Here is an 18,840-nt window from a genome sequence, read left to right on the forward strand (position 1 = left end):
TATATTAAATGAATTTATAAGATTACTTTTATAAACTTTATTTAAGAAATAGTTTTTAGTTGGAATAATAATATTAGATTTACAATATTGACATTATTCCTCATGTTTAGTTCCTTTGACAAAAATTGATACAAAAACTAAAAAAAAAAAAAAAAAATTTGTGAATTCACTAAAAATTAATCTTAACCCTTTAAATTTCCTAATTCCTTTCATGGCATGTGATACACGCACACATACATATGTATGTATGTATGTGGAACTAACATTGTAGTATTTATTCTATGTAATTAGAAAGATAACTAATAGAATGAATATGTTTATTTTGTTATATTAATTATTTTAAGCATAATGAAATTTTAATATCATTTTTCTAAGATTTATATGAGAAACAATTGATTTTTTTATTTTATTTTTATGTGATAAACAATTGATTTGAAATATGGTATTCTTACTAAAATTTTAGTTGTCTTTGCAACTATTGAAACAATGTCCAACCAAAAAAAAAAAAAAAAACTTTACTAACACAAAATTCAAAATGTAAAAAAAATAATTTGAAGGATATTTGCATTTTTGTAAGCATGAAACATGCCTATTTATGTGACCTAATATATCATGCAATTTTCAATTTAAAAACATATATATATACTATGATCAAATCACTACACTATTCTTAGTGTCTTTCTATTTTGTCTGTAAAATAATTAAAGATTACCTTTTTTTACAAAGAAATTTATTGAAATTTTTTTATATACATCGATAGTTGAGTGTGAGGGATCTAAATTTGAATGTTTCTATTAGAAATTTAAACTAAATCTTATTGAAATATTGGTAAAAACTAGTAATGAGTTGCACCACACATTGTGCGGGAACTCAGCTAGTGATTATTAATGAGAAAGCAACTAATGTATTGACAAATTCATCTTTTATGATAGAATTAATTTTAGATTATGCTTCATCGACATGATTTTGATGTACAAAAGAATACTAGTACTAAAAAAAAAAAAAAAAAAATTAGAATAAGAGGCTCTAAACTGATTTTGATACGATTTTGATGTACATAAGAATTCTAGCATTGCCACTTCTTGAATGATGATGCTCTAATTTTTGTGCCTCCGTCGACTCAAATGTTTTAAGTATCACTAGTTATGGTTGCTCGTGTTCTTTGTTCATGATCAAAAGAAAAGAAAAGATTCACTAAAAAAATAAAAATAAATATAAAAAAGAGGACCAATAGTAAATCATATGTGATCAATGAGGGAGTGAATAGGAGATACACCTTTTTTTTTTTTTTTTTTTTTTTTTTTTTTTTTTTTTATATATATATACCATTAAAGGGAGATACACCCGGTGATTGACTGGCTGAGCTCGGCGTGACCTGGAGTGAGCTGGATCGGGTGCGTTTGTCTGGATTGGTGTGAGTTTGAGCTCTCACTCACCGTGGGTCTGCGTCGTTTGGCTCGGTGATCGGACTACCGTGAGGGATCAGTGATCGTCTGGCTGAGCTCGACGTGACCGGCGTGAGGTGGATTGGTGTCAGTGGCTGGATCGGAGGGAGTGCTTGGCTGAGCTCTCTTTCTTTCTCTCGCTCTCTCTCTCTTTTGCGAGTGACCCGGAAATGATTTGAAGTGAAAATGAAAGTGTAAAATCGTTTCCGGGTCAAAGGAGTAAATTTTGGTCAACAGGAAATGATTTTCCGGAAAATAGAATTTTCCGTAGCTGCCAAACACGCGGGTCAGGGGGAAAATGATTTCCTGAATTCATTTTCCCCAAAACAAACGCACCCTAAGTACATTTTGAAAACTAAACCATTCTACTAAAGATGAGATATATCAGCCAATATAGTCATCTCAAACAAGTCCGGCTTAGTGACTTGTTCCAAAACTTGGCTTATTCTTCTACTAGTAGTGAGAAACAAAAGCGTATGGAATCCATGTTGCACGGCTTTGATAATTGACTCCACCATAGCCTCCTGCAAAGCTCCATACTTTGTTTTTGCTGTGCTGTTAGCTGCTCCCCAAAGTACTACCTCTCCCTGGATATCCCTAGCTTCATAAGCATATGAACATCTTCTATACCTCTTGCTCCTAACACTTGCAACTCTGATGATCAACTGCCACTATCCTACTGCTGCATGTGGCTCTGGAACTGGGATTCTTGGCTGTCTGTTCTCCTCTGAATTGCTAGAAAAGGATTCTTTGTACCTGCATGATAGAGTTTGAGCAATTAGAACCACCTCTATAGGGTTTGGGTTTTTTGCCTTCATGGATCACCAGATTCTATGTTTCCATATTGTCAAAAGAGTGGTAAATTGCCTGCAGATATTCCATTGATTGCTTCTCCTTAAAATTGAATCTATTTAGCAGTCTATCAATCCACTGTTAAACAGTAATGTTACAAAAATCAGTGGTATGAACAGCAAGTGTAGTGCCATGCCAACAAGCTCCTGCAAAATTGCTATGTAAAAATAGGTGTGGAAGATTCTTCCTCAGCTTCACACATAGGACATTTGTTACGGGTTTGAATCCCTCTGTTTTTGAGGATGAGCATTGCTGGGAGACTATCATGCAGTAGTCTCCAAATGAAGAGAGAAATCCTTAGAGGCACTTTAATTATCATACTATACCCTAGGTTCTAGGAGTACAAAACTATAGGCTGTCCTAACTTTATACTCACCATCAGCAGAATATTTCCATAACAGCTTGTCACTAACAGAAGCAGTTTTAGATAAAGGAATAGCCATAATGTCTGACCATTGACCATGAGAATAAATGGCTCTAATGAGGTCAAAATTCCATGAATAAGAACTTTGATCTAAGAGATCAGCCACAATGCCATTTTGCAAACCAAATCTGCTTAATGAATCATAACTGTATTTGAACCAATACTGATATGTTAATGAAATATTTTGGCCCCTACCAATCAACCATTTACCATCCTTAAGCAACACATTACCCGGATTAAGAATGCTTCTCCAAAACCAAGGGTGATGGAGTTTGGTAGTAATTTCCTATAAAGAGCAGTTGGGATAGAATTTACTCTTTAAAGTTCTAGCAAGCAGGGAATTAGGATTTTGGATAAGTTTCCAATATTGTTTGGCCAACATAGCCTGATTCATAAGATTGAACCTTTTAAGACCTAATCCACCATTCTGTTTTGGCTGACAAATCTTACCCCAATTCAGAAAGTTCATTTTTCTTTCCCCTTGATTATGACCCCACCAAAAATCTCTCACTATAGAGTCTATCTTCTTACATGTAGTTTCAAAAACCTTAAAACATGAGAATATGTATAGAGGAATGGACTGAAGAGTTGAAGAGATAAGGGTGGATCTACCTGCCTAGGAAAGTAACTTAGCTTTCCAACCTTGAAGTTTTGAGTTTAATTTCTCCACTAGGAATTCGAAATCATTTACTCTATTACCCCTTAGTTTGAAATTCAATCCTAAATATTTGCTAGGATTAGAGACTAGATTTACCCTTAAGGACCTAGCTAGCACTTCCTGTTCCTCTAAAGGCATGTTTGGAGAACAATACAGATTAGACTTAGCCAAGTTTATGCTCTGCCCAAACAGGGTGCAATACCAGTCCAAAGTTCTTTGCAAATTTGTTAAAGACTTCTCATCTTTCTTAAAAAACAACAGGGAGTCATCAGCATATAAAAGATGAATGAAAGTATCTCCATCTCTACCCACTTTGACCTTAGAGATTAGGTTTGAGGATTCCGCCTTTAGAAGAGCTAATGATAAGATGTTGGAACATATTAGAAAAAGGTATGGAGAGATGGGGTCTCCTTGCCTAAGTCCTGTCTGAGGTTTAAACGAATTGGATACGTTGCCATTAAAGAAGAGAGTGTAATGAATAGAAGTGACACACTCCATTAGCCATTTAACCCATTTGGCATCAAAATTCATGGCAATGAGCACTGCTTTAAGAAAATTCCATCTAACCCTGTCATAAGCCTTATTCATGTCAATCTTAAGGACTCCAAAACTTTTTTTACCCTTTTTTTCCTAAGAGCATCCACTGTCACATGGGCAATAAGAATATTGTCAGTGATATTTCTCCCTTTTATGAAGGCATTTTGATATGGAGTTATGAGACCATCCATGATAGGCTTAAGTCTATTGACTAAAAACTTTGATATAATTTTATACACAACATTACATAGACTTATGGGCCTAAAGTGGGAGAACTCATCAGGGTAATTGTTCTTTGGGATAAGGGTAATGAGTGTTTGGTTGAGGGGTTTGAATAGAGACCCTGAGTGGAAGAAGGCTTGGACAATGTTAATGATGTCTGGTCTAACAATATCTCAATATTCCTGAAAGAAATAAGCTGGAATCCCATCAGGCCCTGGTGCTTTGTGAGGGCCAAACTGAAAGACAGTACACTCAATCTCAAAATTGGTAATGGGTTTACTCAGCTCCAAGCATTGCTGGGCTGTTAGCTGTGGAATATTAATACCCTGGAGTTCTTGTAAAATGTCATCTACACTTAAAGCATTCTGATCTTCATAAGAACTCTTGAAGTGTTCCACTAAAATACCCTCAATCTCCTCTGGTTTATCAGCAAGATTCTCATTCCTGTCCTTAAGTTGTAGAATGCTATTCTTGACTCTTCTCTGCTTCACTATTGTTTGGAAAAATCTTTTATTCCTATCACTCTTCAAAATCCAGTCACTCTAGCCTTTTGGGCCCACATTTGTTCCTCCTTATTCAACAAATCTTCCACCTCCTATTTGATGCACTTTTCTCTCCTCACATCATCTTCATTCACAATAGTGTTTTGAATATCTTGTAGAAGGGCTAATTTGTTCTTGATCTCAGTTTCCACCTTACCAAAAACTGTCTTATTCCAGCTAGAAGAATCAGGCCTAACTTTCTGCAGTTTACTATATAATTGAGCAGCCATTGATGCAGCATTTTGTGACCTCCATGCCAACTGAATCATTTCCTTATATGAGGGGTGGGATGCCCACATACGTTCAAACCTAAAAGGCCTTTTTCTAATGGGGAGTTGGAAGTCTAGGTCCAGTCCTATGACTGGTACATTTATGTGGTCACATCTAAAATTGGATTTAAAAAAAAAAAGAAAATATAAGAATAACAGTTATTAAAAACAACTACACAAAAGGAAAATCTTAGCAATATAATTTTTTACACACACAAAAGTTCAGGTAAGCATAATCTGAATAGGTGTAATACCATGCTAATTTGCTTTTGTAAGACAAATCTGAAAAAAATCATAATAATAATAAATAATCTTATTTTCTAAATACCATGCTAGTTGCAAATGCTCATTCATAGATTGTGAACATATTTTAAGTATTTAAAAAATAAAATTGAATTACATGAATAAAATTATTGTACATATTTTTTTATTGCATATCTTTGTTCATGATCAAAAGAAAATAATAATAATAAAATCATTTTTTTATTGCATATTTTTGCTTAGTTAGCTTTTTTGTGCTGTTTCTTCATCAATATGTTTTATGTTACAGTTTTTTCCCCTTTCTAATTATAAATGTTTTACATAGTCCTCTTGTTTTGATGCAGGCATTTTTTTTTTTTTTTTAATATTTCTATTCATATGGGGGTAAGTTACTTAAAACAATGATCTATATTTTATGTTGTTCATATATCTATCTATTCCATGTTAAAAATTTCATAGTTTAGTAAGATAATTGCAACATCAATTCTCACAAATTTCAAACATTGGGAAAGCAATTTAAAAGTGCACAAGAGTTACATACTAAGGGCATTCACATAAGTTCATATAAAATTTTCTCCCTATTAAATTTCTTTAGAAGTGTTAGGGAATTTAGCTATTGGTTGTAGGGGTGTGCATGAATTGAATTAGCTTGTGCATGAGTTGAATTGGCTTGGTTGGAAGGTTTTCTCAATCTTACCAAAGTTTTTCGGGTTGAGATATTCCCAGCCCATCATGTGTGTAGAAACCAACCTAACCCACGTGGATTAGGCTGGATTGAGTTGGGCCCAGTGAGTTAAGCTTTAGATTTTTCATGCTTTATGTTTTAAAAAAAATAATTATTAACTATTTAATTCATATATTTCACACTGTGGGGCCAGAGAATTTGTGGTCCTGGCCCGCTTTCCATTAGGGCCCAATGCCTGCGCCGAGGAGAATAGTTGCCGAGGACAAGTATTAAAATACCAAATAGCCTAGGAATGCAGCTGAGGATGACCATGTCCTCGGCATCCCAAGGCTTCAAAAGGGAAGAACGACACGTCATCAAAGGTAGCCTCCAGAGCGCTCCCAGAAGAAAAGGCGAGTAGAATGGGACACGCACAAGGGTACAGTATGGGATTGGTTCAAGGAGAAGACGTCACCTTAGCATTGAATGCACCAACAAACGTCCTAGCCACATTGATGGGAAAAGACCCCTGAACAGTGTGGCTTCGGTTATTGCAACTAACAAAAAGTGGGGGGAGGCGGCTGATGGGATAGGCACTCAAGTAGGTATCTGCCTGATCAACAGATGGAAGGTCAGGATCAACTGGGAAATGATATATAATGTAAGGGCTAATGCGCCAAAAAAAGGAGGCTGAAACCATGGTATCCAAATAGAGAGAGGAGTAACAAGAACATCAAGCTTCATGGACAAGATCCTTGGACAAACTTAGTTCATCTTTGTGAGCCCACCATGAACACCATGACTAACCACTGTCCGGTGACCAAGGCCTAGCCTTTCAGCCCACGCTCTATAAATTTTATTGTTTGGGCTTTTAACGTACGAACCCAAGACCAGTTTGGGATCGTTACAAATTGAGTCCTTACAATTGGCGCCGTCTGTGGGAAAGGCTTGTGCGTTGGCACAGGCGGTGGATCGAGCTCCTGTCAAGCAAGGGCCTGAGAAAGTCTCTCCGTCATTTCCAGCAACACGTTATTGTTGTCCTAATATAAAGTTCCACTAGGGGTTACGCTTCGAAGTATCGGTGGCACGGGCAGTTCTAGGGACTTCCAACATCAAGTTAGCGCCCCAGACCTTGGCCGAGGGGCTAGTCCCCGAAACTTTAAGCAAAAACTCTAAGTTTTGGACAGAACCAAGGTACTGCATGGTTCTCGGACTCAAGCCTATGGGGAAACTAACTACTTAAAGAAAATTCTAAATTTTGGACAGAACCAAGGTATTGCATGGTCTTCGGACTCAAGTCTATGGGGAAACCAACTACTTAAAGAAAATCTAAGTTTTGGACAGAACCAAGGTATTGCATGGTCCTCGGACTCAAACCTATGGGGAAACCAACTACTTAAAGAAATTCTAATGTGACAATTGAATCATCAAATGTGAGTAAAAAATAAAATAAGCATCGAATGTGACAAAAGTACGATATATGATGTTGGTATTGCGTATTCAGTACTGTATCCTACCAAAAAAAAAAAATCGGAATATGATAGAATTACCCCTTAAAAAAATATTATTCGAAAACATATCCAAGGTTGTATATTTGGAGAGGGTCCATTTCATGGTTGGGATTTATTTAAACAATATCAATGGCTTAGAAAGTGCCACCTGGCTCAAATACATAACAAAACCATGCCTAAACTAACATTAATTCAACAATTAACACACATACACACACACACACACACAGAAGAAAGGACCAAATGTTTCTGAAAACAAAATGTCATAGGTGTTGAGAAGAGACAGAGGTGGAGGCAGTGACCAAGACACCTCAATCTACATCACCTCCACCCTCTCAAAATAATATGTATTTATGCTTCCGCTATCTCAACAAATTGATATCAAAGCTTCCATTGAAACATCTTCTATCTATATTACATAGTCATCTATCTCTATGGCATATCATTCACAAAGTGCTTTTTCAATTCTAATTTGTTTATACAGAAATAAGAGAGAGAGAGAGAGAGAGAATTGCAATTTTTGGGCTAAAGAAACTTAAAGAATTCATCATGAAGATAATGTCCAAGATGGGCTTCCTACAAGATTCATCAAATTGAGATTCCAGTTGACAAGGGTGTTCATGATGATACATGTAAAGCACAAATATCGTTGGGATTAAAAGGGTGGAGTCTGGGAAGACTTGTATTGCACATTGTAAGGTTTTTACTTTTTAGAGTAATGTGTATGGCTTGCGAGCCAATCATTCAAGTTCAAGTACATTGAACGTGCGTTTGGCAAACTTATTTTTGCCGCTTATTTTACTATTTAGCTTATTTTTGCTACTATTCATGGACCTCACTGCACTTTTTGGTACTATTTATAGGCCTCATTGTACTATTTCAACTAACTTTTACCTTTATCTACAGTATTTTCAGCAAAAAGTTTTTAGTTTCAGCAAAATAAGCGGTTCCTAAACAAACCCTAAGTTTTTATTACACAATGCCTATTATACATATTGTACACATATTTTAGTTTTTGAATTGAAATGTATATATAGTGTGTGCAATAAGGAGTGTGTATAAACAATTATGCAATAAAGAGTGTGCATTAACAATTACGGGTCCGGCTCCTCTCCAGCATTGCTCACGTTTATGGTTTTTAGAGGCACTATGTTTAGAATTTGTCGAGGCATATTTTAAAATCCAAATAATAAACTAAATTAAACAAATAATAATAATGTGAGAAAATGTGAAATTTTCAAAACTTATGTGACATGTTTTCATGATGGCAATAAAGAGTTAAAAGTTTCGGTTTTATAGTATATATAAATATAGATGATTTAAACTTCAAACTCTTTTTATTTTTAAATTATATGGCATCCAATTTTCATAAAATTTCATGAGATAAAGAGGAATTAAAACATATAATTCAAATGTGAAAATTTCAAAATACTATCCAATAAGAAGTTAAATAAGTGGGACAAAATGGCCTTATGCCCTTTTCACCCAAATTATATAGCCTTATGCCCCCATTCCCAAACTAATTAGGGAAATGCCCCTCTTTTGAAAATCGAGTTAAAAAAAAAAAAAAATTCTGGAGACCTATAGTGACGTTTTTAAGGACCTATAGTAGCGTTTTGTAACTTGAGTTCCATGAAATCAAGTTATAGGTAATAAAATTGCCTATAACTCAATTTCATGGAAATCAAGTTACAAAACGTCACCTTAAAACGTCACTATAGGTCATTTAAAACGTCACTATAGGGCTTAACTCAATTTTGAGAAAGTTGAGTTTCAAAAGAGGGGTATTTCCCTAATTAGTTTGGGAAGGGGGGCATAAGGCTATATAATTTGGGTGAAAATGGCATAAGGCAATTTTGTCCTAAATAAGTGTCTTAACTTTAATAAAAAAAACATTACACTGTGTTATTTGATCTTGACTAATTCATTAATAATATTCTTTAATAGTAACATTTAGAAAATTTGTTATATAATTATTCATTAAAAATAGTGGGAGAAGTCATGCAATCAACAACCTTTTAAAATATTCGCACGTAAGACTAAACACATTAATTGATTAACCTCCAAACTACTAAATAGTTAATACTTTGTCCCAAATGCTGGAGTTTTAAATGTTAAATCCCCTAGAAACTAGAAAGGCTAAAAAAAGTTAACCTCTCACAAATAAAATAAAACAAATGTTAACCTAAGCAAATAGATATTGCTTCCTCGGCACATGATCGCGAATTATGTGACTGACATGAGAATATTTCATTAATCAATCTTCTAGACCAAATTCCTAGCTCTACACTGGACATCAGGCTGTTTGGTCTTCATCAGCTTCATTACCTGCAAATAATAAAAAATAATGTCAGCAACGTGGAACAATAAAACTATGTCAAAAACCTTATTTGCCTTATTTTTTGTCCTTTAAAAATGATAGTTACAGCAATGGGTCCTGAGGGTTTTTAACTTTGAATGTCTATGTTGAAAACACTAAGAGGTACTAATTGAGCTACAAGACTCTTGGTGTCTTTTCAGCATATAGATTTGCTAGTCCAAGTACAACCCTACACAATCAGTGAATCAATTCTATCTAAGAGCGTCTATCTAGAGCCTCATAAGCCAGGGAATAGATATATGAGCTTAGATCAGGATTCCACCATGGTCTTGTCCTGCTAAATCCTCAAATGAAACCTATTTCCCCACTTTCACAAATAATTAGTTATGTATATGCTACATATGCTCCATTACAATTTATTTCCCATCATTGGATGCAATTTGAAGTTTCTGAACCTCTAAGCGAAGGTAACAAAAAAGTTGATGTTCTTCTTATTATTATTATTTTAGTTTTTGAAAAAACAAAGACAAGTAATCATATGACTAGACAAGTTCTGGAATAATAAGCTTAGAAGATATAGAAAAGAGAATAGATCAAAAGATCAAGTAACTTATATTACAATATATTAGAAAGCTTGTATACTTTATTTGGGATGCTATACACGTGTCATATCCATGCGTGCTAATGTCATAACAGTGTCCTATTTGCCATATCGTACCCGAACTCATGTCAGTGCATCTATTGATATATCATATTTCATTGTTGTTGGATCACCTAGAACAGTTATCTTTGATTTATTTTTGGTTTCAATATTGTACAATTATCAAGTTATCCTTTATTTACTCTTTTGGAGCTTGGTTTGTATTCTAAACATTATTTAATGGCCACGGTTGCCTTAACTGTTCTGAGGATAGACCCTATTGAACCTGACAATGGAAATCTCATCAAGGAACCCAAATGACTGCCATCTACTGACACTAGTGCCATTGCTTTGTTTTCTTTCCAGCTACATTCCTCACATGTGTTGATTGATACAACTCTCCTTCGTTAATCTCAGACTTACTGGCGTAATTAAGTCTAATTCTACTTAGAGTAATTAACATCGCAAACAGTAAGTAACAAATCAAACCAATTTAAGTATAAAAATACCACTTTTCTAGATAACTCACTTTTTCTTTCCTTTCATTTCTTCATGCCACACAACTGCGTGGAACGTAAAATTAGTAAACAATTAAAACACACCTGATGCCAAGATGCATTAAATTTCATGTTCACAAAAGTAAGTCAACGGAAGATCAATGAACATTCCAATAGGAACTTGAAATGCTGTAGCCTGTAGTGTATAAGAATTGTTCTAATAAAGAAAACATAAAGATTTTTTCCATAAATAATTATGGTTTCTAATGATAAAATATACTGCCATTAAAAAAAGAGAGATGCTACGTCTACAACATTTCTACAACATTTTTACAACAAATCACAAGTGATTAGTGGTTATTGGTTCAAATTTCAAATTAACGCTAAGATTACTTTTTTGCCCCAACAATAACAACTAGTAACAATTTGCCATTTAGGATTTGTTGTAAAAATGTTGTAGAAATGTTATAGACATATCATTTCTCTTAAAAAAAATCACAAAGAAAAAGAAAAACATCAGAAAAAGGGTGTTATTCATTTTGAGAGAGAGACAAAGGAAACTTTCCAAACATTCCTCTTAAACTAAGTTATCAACATTTTAACCTCTCATGAAACCATCAAGCAAATTAAACACAAAAAGAAAATAAAGTGTAAATATCAAACATTACCAAACAAACATTCTTTTCCCCTGCTATGCGCCTTGAAAAAAAGGCACATAGTATTCCTAAAGCCTACCAATTCGTGGAAATTGTGACCCACTATTCAAATTTCAATTCATCCTAACAAGAAATCTGACCTTAAATTCATGGCAAATAGCAATGTTAGTGTGGAATAGAAAGCAATGACTGACTATGGCAGCAACAAAAGCATAGTTAATGTCACGGTTTCATTGCACTGCTAACATTCTTCAAAGGATGAGTACAATGGTACCAAAAGGCAATATTTATGAATTCATCATCAATAACTAATTAGATGCCATACATGACAATGTCAGAAAAAAGTTACAAAGTGTATATTTGATGAAGCAAAGAAAAAAAATTGAAAGGAAAATAAACAAATAATGAGTTTAATTTATTAGTTAAGTACCTTGGTTAGAGTAAGATGTGGGCTTGACCCGAATAGATTTGACCTCTCGAACTGGTTCTCCATCGTAGACCAAAGCTTGAAAGGTTTCAATAGCAGCAGTAGAAGCATCCTCGGCCTTGAAGGTGATATAATAGTTGGTACCGCAGGTCAAAGTTACAATACAATAATCAACTTCAGAGTTTGCCTTCTCTACCTCCTTAAACTTAAAAGTTCTTATTCTATAATACCAAACAAAATAGAATACAAACAGTTAATCTAATTAAAGGGAGAAATAAATAAACACTACTTCGACACCAAGATGATAGCTTTATTATCAAATCAAGACACCAAGATGATAGCTTTATCAACAAATCAAGACATCAATCAATTTTTCAATTTCTAGTGTGGACGGGGAGAAATTATGAGATCCACATGGTGGACAAGTAATGTGGTCTATCATTCCACTAAAAAACTTTCACCTGTTTAAAATTGTTAGTTAGAAAATTTTTTTAAACAGAAATTAATTACTAACTTAGCAATTTTAAACAAGTAAAAGTTTTTTAGTGGAATGGTGAACAAGTGACAGTGGTCCACCAGAGGACTATATAATTTCTCATGGATGGGATTAAACTCAGATATCTTATTCAACTATCGCGTCTGCTCATCAAATCAAGACACCAAGATAATAGTTTTATTATCAAATCAAGACACCAAGATGATAACTTTATTATTAAATCAAAATACCAATCAATTTTTGATAAAGACGGGATTGAACCCAGATCTCTTACTCAACTAAAAAAAATTAAAAATTAAAAATTTAAAATAAATAAAAAAATAAAATAAAATAAAATAAAAGGAAGAAGAAGAAGAAAGAAATAGACATGTTCGGTGTTGTACTTGTCAAGTGCTTCCATAGAAAGATCAACAACTAATTGCCTGTTTGAGTCATCAGAAAGATCTAAGGGCTCAATCCTGCCGCCACCATCAAGACACACGGTGTGGGAAAAGTCTTCCACATCAAAACCCTGCAATGTAGAGTTACCACACAATTATTAATCATTCATTTTTATATCAATATTTTATCATAAGCTCTACAATGATTTATTTATTGCTCTTTATCTTCAGTCCAAAACATCAATCGTTATACAACTTTATATATATAAATTGTTCTTAGGACAGAAAAGAAAGAAAGGCTTACCCCACTCTCATTAACCTGATCATAATAACGCTTGATTTCTTCATCGGTAATTTCAGGCCTTGGTATATAATTTTCATCAAACATACCACCCATTCCTGCAATCATAGAGGGTTTCTTTCTGTTTGTGAGAGTGAGAGAATGAAAGGAAGATTGGGAGATGAATCATGAAACTATTGTGGGTGTGCTGTGCTCTTCTTGGGCTTAAAATTGGCTTAAAATTAGTAGTATTTATAGGTTATCTCTTGGATGTATTAGACTTTAAATGATAGACAATCTCTTTTTAATTTTTCAATATTTATCTTTCTTTGATGTATTAGAATTTGAATGATAGACAATCTCTTTTTAATTTTTCAATATTTATCTTTCTATTTTAATTTTTTTTAGCATGGTAATTGATAAATTTGATTTCAATTTCGATTTGATTGTATGGTACGAATTTCAATTTCTATTTATATATTAACTATTGGATCTAGCCCAATTACAAATGAAAACAATTTTAAGAAATCCAACGATTTCAAATAACATCACACACCCATCAAAGAATGTAAGAAAATAAATCAAATAATCAAGTAATAATTTAAAGTATAGTATAACACAGTATATCATATTTTGTTGTTGGTTTTTTTTTTGGTAAAATATCATTTTTGTCCCTAAACTTTGCAAACCATTTTACTTTTCGTCATTTTTTTTATGTCATACGTGGCCTAATGAAGTATTGACGTGGTATCTGACTTAAATTATATATATATATATATATATATAAAATAGACATGTGGCAAAGAGTTATTGGTACCCTAATAGCAATTATTTAAAAGGACAAAATTACCCCCCACACCTTTAATGATCCTTTAGGCCTCCACTTCATCCCTCCCAACCACACTTTCTCTCCTCCACCACCCAATTTCTCTCTCTAAAACCCCATCACATTCCTCCTTCAATGTCTTCTTTAGTTCTTTACCTTTACTTACTCTTCGAGTCCAAAACGTTATCCAACCCGACAGCAAGTTTTACCCAAAACCGTTAGATGACAACCCACCCAAATCCCCATAGATTCAACTCATGGAGTCTCTAAATTACAGCAAATAATCTACCGACAAGCCTCTAGAACCTGTAAGCTTCAAGAGCAAGACTTCCTTAACAATTGATAGGTTTGAGAGGTTTGACAAAGATGAGATTAGTATATTTGCGAACAACAATAGTGGGTCTTTGTCAAATTATAATTTTGATTTAGGTTTTGATAGTTATGACAAAGTTAAGAGTGGGATAGTGGAACCCAAGTTTAGGATGAGCTTAGCTAAGCTTTTGGAGGAATGTGATGGAGTTTAGAAAGAGAAAGTGGGGTGGTAGAGGAGAGGGAAAGCGTGGTTGGAGGCAAGAGCGTAGCTAGGAATTTATATTTGGGGGGCCAATTTGTTGTAATTTTTCCTTATAGAATCTCCACAACAAAATTGGTAGTATTAATACAATAATCATAATTCAAAAATCTACTGAATATAGAATTATCAACTTTGATATATCATCATATTCTCAACAATTATTTAGTTCACTATTGATATATACAAAAATTTTCAATGTTATTTTAAAACTATCAACCCATCATTATTCATAATATTGAAAATTTCCTATATTTAAAATTTTTTTTTTTCAATGAATTATTTAGCACCTAATTTCAAACCAAAAAAATCAACTTAAAAAAATGATGACATAGAGAGATAAAATATATTATAATATAACAATACAAAAATTGAACAACAAAACATATTCATTAAACTAATTAGAAACCCATAAACTCATATGGCCAGATTCATATTATAATAAATAAATAAATAACAAAACCATATGACCATTATGGTATATATAACAAAACATAAATCTAAATGCCCAAATGCGTGAGTTTATTTGGTTGTGTTGGAAAGAAAGTTAATGTGTTGACTTGAGAGAGGGTAGTGTAGGCTGGGATTGAGGATTTGTGTACTTTGGGTCACATATCTACTGGACTATATGTTGAGATCCTAGGAATAATGGGGCCCGGTTATATTTTTTGAGAGAGCCCAGTGTCTATTACTTCCTTGTTGGATCCTATTACTTCCTTGTTGGATCAGACCTATAGCCTAGGTGGAGAGGGTGAAGTCCCGGTGAAGTGAGGTATGATCATTAAAGGTGTGGGGGCAATTTCGTCCTTCTTAGTAATTATTATTAAGGGTACCAATAACTCTTTGCCATGTGTCTTTTTCTTTTTAAATATAAATGATTTAGGGCTCGTTTGGTAAAAAAGTTTGAGTAGTATTGTTTGTAATTTTTTGAAATACATGTAGGTGAAAAAGTGTGTGAAAAAGTGTGTAATATTGTTTAAAAACTGAAAATAGGTATTTGAAATGCCCTACCAAACGGGCCTTTAGTCTAAGTCAGATATCACGTTAGCACTTCATTGGGCCATGTATGACATAAACTAATAGACATAAATAGAAGGACAAAAAGTAAAACATTTTGCAAAATTTATGGACAAAAAATGAACTTTTGTGAAAATTTAGAAACAAAAATGATATTTTTTCAAAAAAAAAAAAACTAATAAATCTATATATTACTAAAAGCTAAAACGTAGTGTTTAATACTGCTACTCTCACATTGTACCACATCAACTGCCACATCATTCTTTTTTTCTTTTCTTTTTTAAAATATAATTTGTCCTACAATTTTAAAATGGTTTTTAAAATTTTCAACCTTATAAATGTAGTCCACTACTTATTTATTTACTTCCACTATCACCCTGTAATAAATCCAGCCCACTACTTATTTATTTACTTCTACTATCACCCTATAATAAATCTGTATAATTAATCCAACCCACCTTTTATTTATTTAGTTCCACAATCAAGCTCAACCCAAAATCTTTTCAGTTTAGTTTTGGGGTTTTGTGTGAGCCTTTTCAGCTTAAAAACAAAAAACAAAAAACAAAAAACAAAAAACAAAAAACAAAACAAAACAAAAACAAAAAACAAAAAACAAAAAACAAAAACAAAAATAAAAACAAAACGTTGAAGCCTTTCAAGCTTTAGGTTTTTTTTTTTCAATTTTCTTATAATTGTTTTTAACATTTATTTTTTTAATATTTACACTTCTCCAACTTTTCTCTCTCCCTTACCATTTCATCTCCCCACTATTTTAATCTTTCTCTCTCCCTTACCTTTTCATCTCTCCACTTCCCTCTACATTAATATCATTATTTCTCTTTCTCTTCATCTTCTTTTATTTTTGTCTCTTCTTATTCACACTCTCTTACTATAAATTTGTCACTATTTCTTCTATTATATGCATAGTTTTTCCTCACAAAAAAAGGACCCCTCTCTCTCTCTCTCTCTCTCTAAATTTTTTGGTGGACTTTTTTTATTTTTCTTGCATTTCTACTTTAGGTTAATAATTTTTTATATTCTTTAAAACTCTATTTTGGATTAATGCGATTTAGTTTTATTTTTAAAATTGTGATTTAGTTTTGTTTTATAAATTGTTGTTGTTGATTTTTATTTTTTTATTTTTTATTCTCTTTGATTGTTGTTGTTTTTTACTAAAAGCTGAAGCGTAGCATTTAATGCTGCTGCTCTCACGTTACGCCACATTAACTGACACGTCATTCTTTTTTTTCTTTTCTTTTTTAAAATATAATTTGTCCTACAATTTTAAAATGATTTTTACAATTTTCAGCTCTATAAATGTAGCCCACTACTTATTTATTTACTTCCACTATCACTCTATAATAAATCTGTATAATTAATCCAACCCACCTTTTATTTATTTAATTCCATAATCAAGCCCAACTCAAAACATTTTCAGTTCAGTTTTAGGGTTTTGTGTGAGCTTTTAAAAAAAACAAAAAAAAAAAAAAACAAAAAACAAAAAACAACAACCGAAAACAAAAACATAAACAAAACAAAATGTTGAAGCCTTTCAAGTTTTAGGGTTTTTTTTTTTTTTCCAATTTTCTTATAATTGTTTTTAACATTTATTTTTTTAATATTTATAGTTTACACATCTCCCCACTACTTTAATCTTTCTCCCTCTCTTACCTTTTTATCTCCCCACTACCCTCTACATTAATATCATTCTTCTTCTTTCTTTTCATCTTCTTTTATTTTTGTCTCTTCTTATTCATACATTCTTACTATAAATTTGTCAATATCTCTTCTATTCTATGCATAATTTTTCCTCACAAAAAAAAGGTCCCCCCTCTCTCTCTAAATTTTTTGGTGGATTTTTTTATTTTTCTTGCATCTCTACTTTAGGTTGATAATTTTTTATATTCTTTGAAACTCTATTTTGAGTTAATGTGACTTAGTTTTGTTTTTAAAATTGTGATTTAGTTTTGTTTTTTAAATTGTTGTTGTTGTTTTTTATTTTTATTTTTTTTTTATTCTCTTTGATTGTTAAATGTTATCCTATTGCGTTCTAAAGAATTAAATATAGCATATAAAAATATAATATTATTCTATTACATAGCATGATTTGGATAATTTAATATTTATTCTGTTACATAGCATGATTTTTTATAGTGCTTAATTTAGATGTTAAACTATGAGACTTTACTAATTTTTGTTTATTTTCTAATCCTTTGTGGTGGACAAAGTACTCATAATAGTTGTATTAGAAGTACTCTATAATGCCATTTATTTAAAGAAAAGCAAAGGTTAGCCAAACGAAAATAATTGGATAGGTGACAAATTTTAACTTTTGCAATTTTATTTTTATTATTATTATTTTATAACAATGCATGTATAGAAATTTAATTCTTAGATTTTGCTAATAATTTTTTATTTGATAATATGTTTTGGGTGACCGAAATTATAATTTCTACAAAGAAAATAACCTTAATAGATTATCAAAAAGAAAATTTTATCCTAATATTGGTTCAATTAATCATTGTTAAGTTTTATTAATTTTTTTTTTAGTTTACTTTTTTTGGTGTTTTGGATTGTTCCTATATTATATTTATGATTGTCCTATAATAAATAAAAATATAATTACAAAATACATTACTTATTATTAGATTAGTTTAAATTGTAATTTAAAAAAAAAAACCACCATAAAAATAATTATCACGCGCAACACGCGGGTTCGCGGCTAGTAATTATAATTTACAAACTAGAGTAAAAATTTGGTTTCACGCATCCATGGAGAAGATAATTTATTGAAAGTAAAGAGCATTATTCATGATTGGACACTTGATAAAAAAGACCAAATTTGGTAAATATTTAGTTTTACATAAATAAAATCTCATGGCATATTTCTTATTAAAAAAAATCTCATAGCATCTGAAAGAATAAGTCCATGCATGTTTCACAAAAAAATGAAAAAAAAATGAAAAAAAAAAGAAAAAAGTCCATGCATAATTTCAGGAAGATTCTCACAAACATACATAATATCACCCAAACATACCATAACAACACTATACAAAGAAATTAAACGTAATTTTCCCTCAATGCATACATAGTTCCGTGTTCTTTATCCTCTCATTGAGAATTATTTCTTTACTTTACTTGAATGTGGTAAGATTAATTTTAAACTATTTTTGATAAGTACTTTATCTTTGAGGGTAAGAAATTTCAACATTAACCTCTTAAAAAAAGAAAAATTACATTTTAAATGCTATATTTTTTAGTGTAATAATAAATTATTATAAACCCAAAAGTAATAAAGTAAAAATGGACTAGGTTAACAAGCCGAGTGAAAAGAAAGAAATAAAT

This window comes from Quercus lobata, chromosome 4, assembly GCF_001633185.2.
Source record: "Quercus lobata isolate SW786 chromosome 4, ValleyOak3.0 Primary Assembly, whole genome shotgun sequence".
Lineage (NCBI taxonomy): Eukaryota > Viridiplantae > Streptophyta > Magnoliopsida > Fagales > Fagaceae > Quercus > Quercus lobata.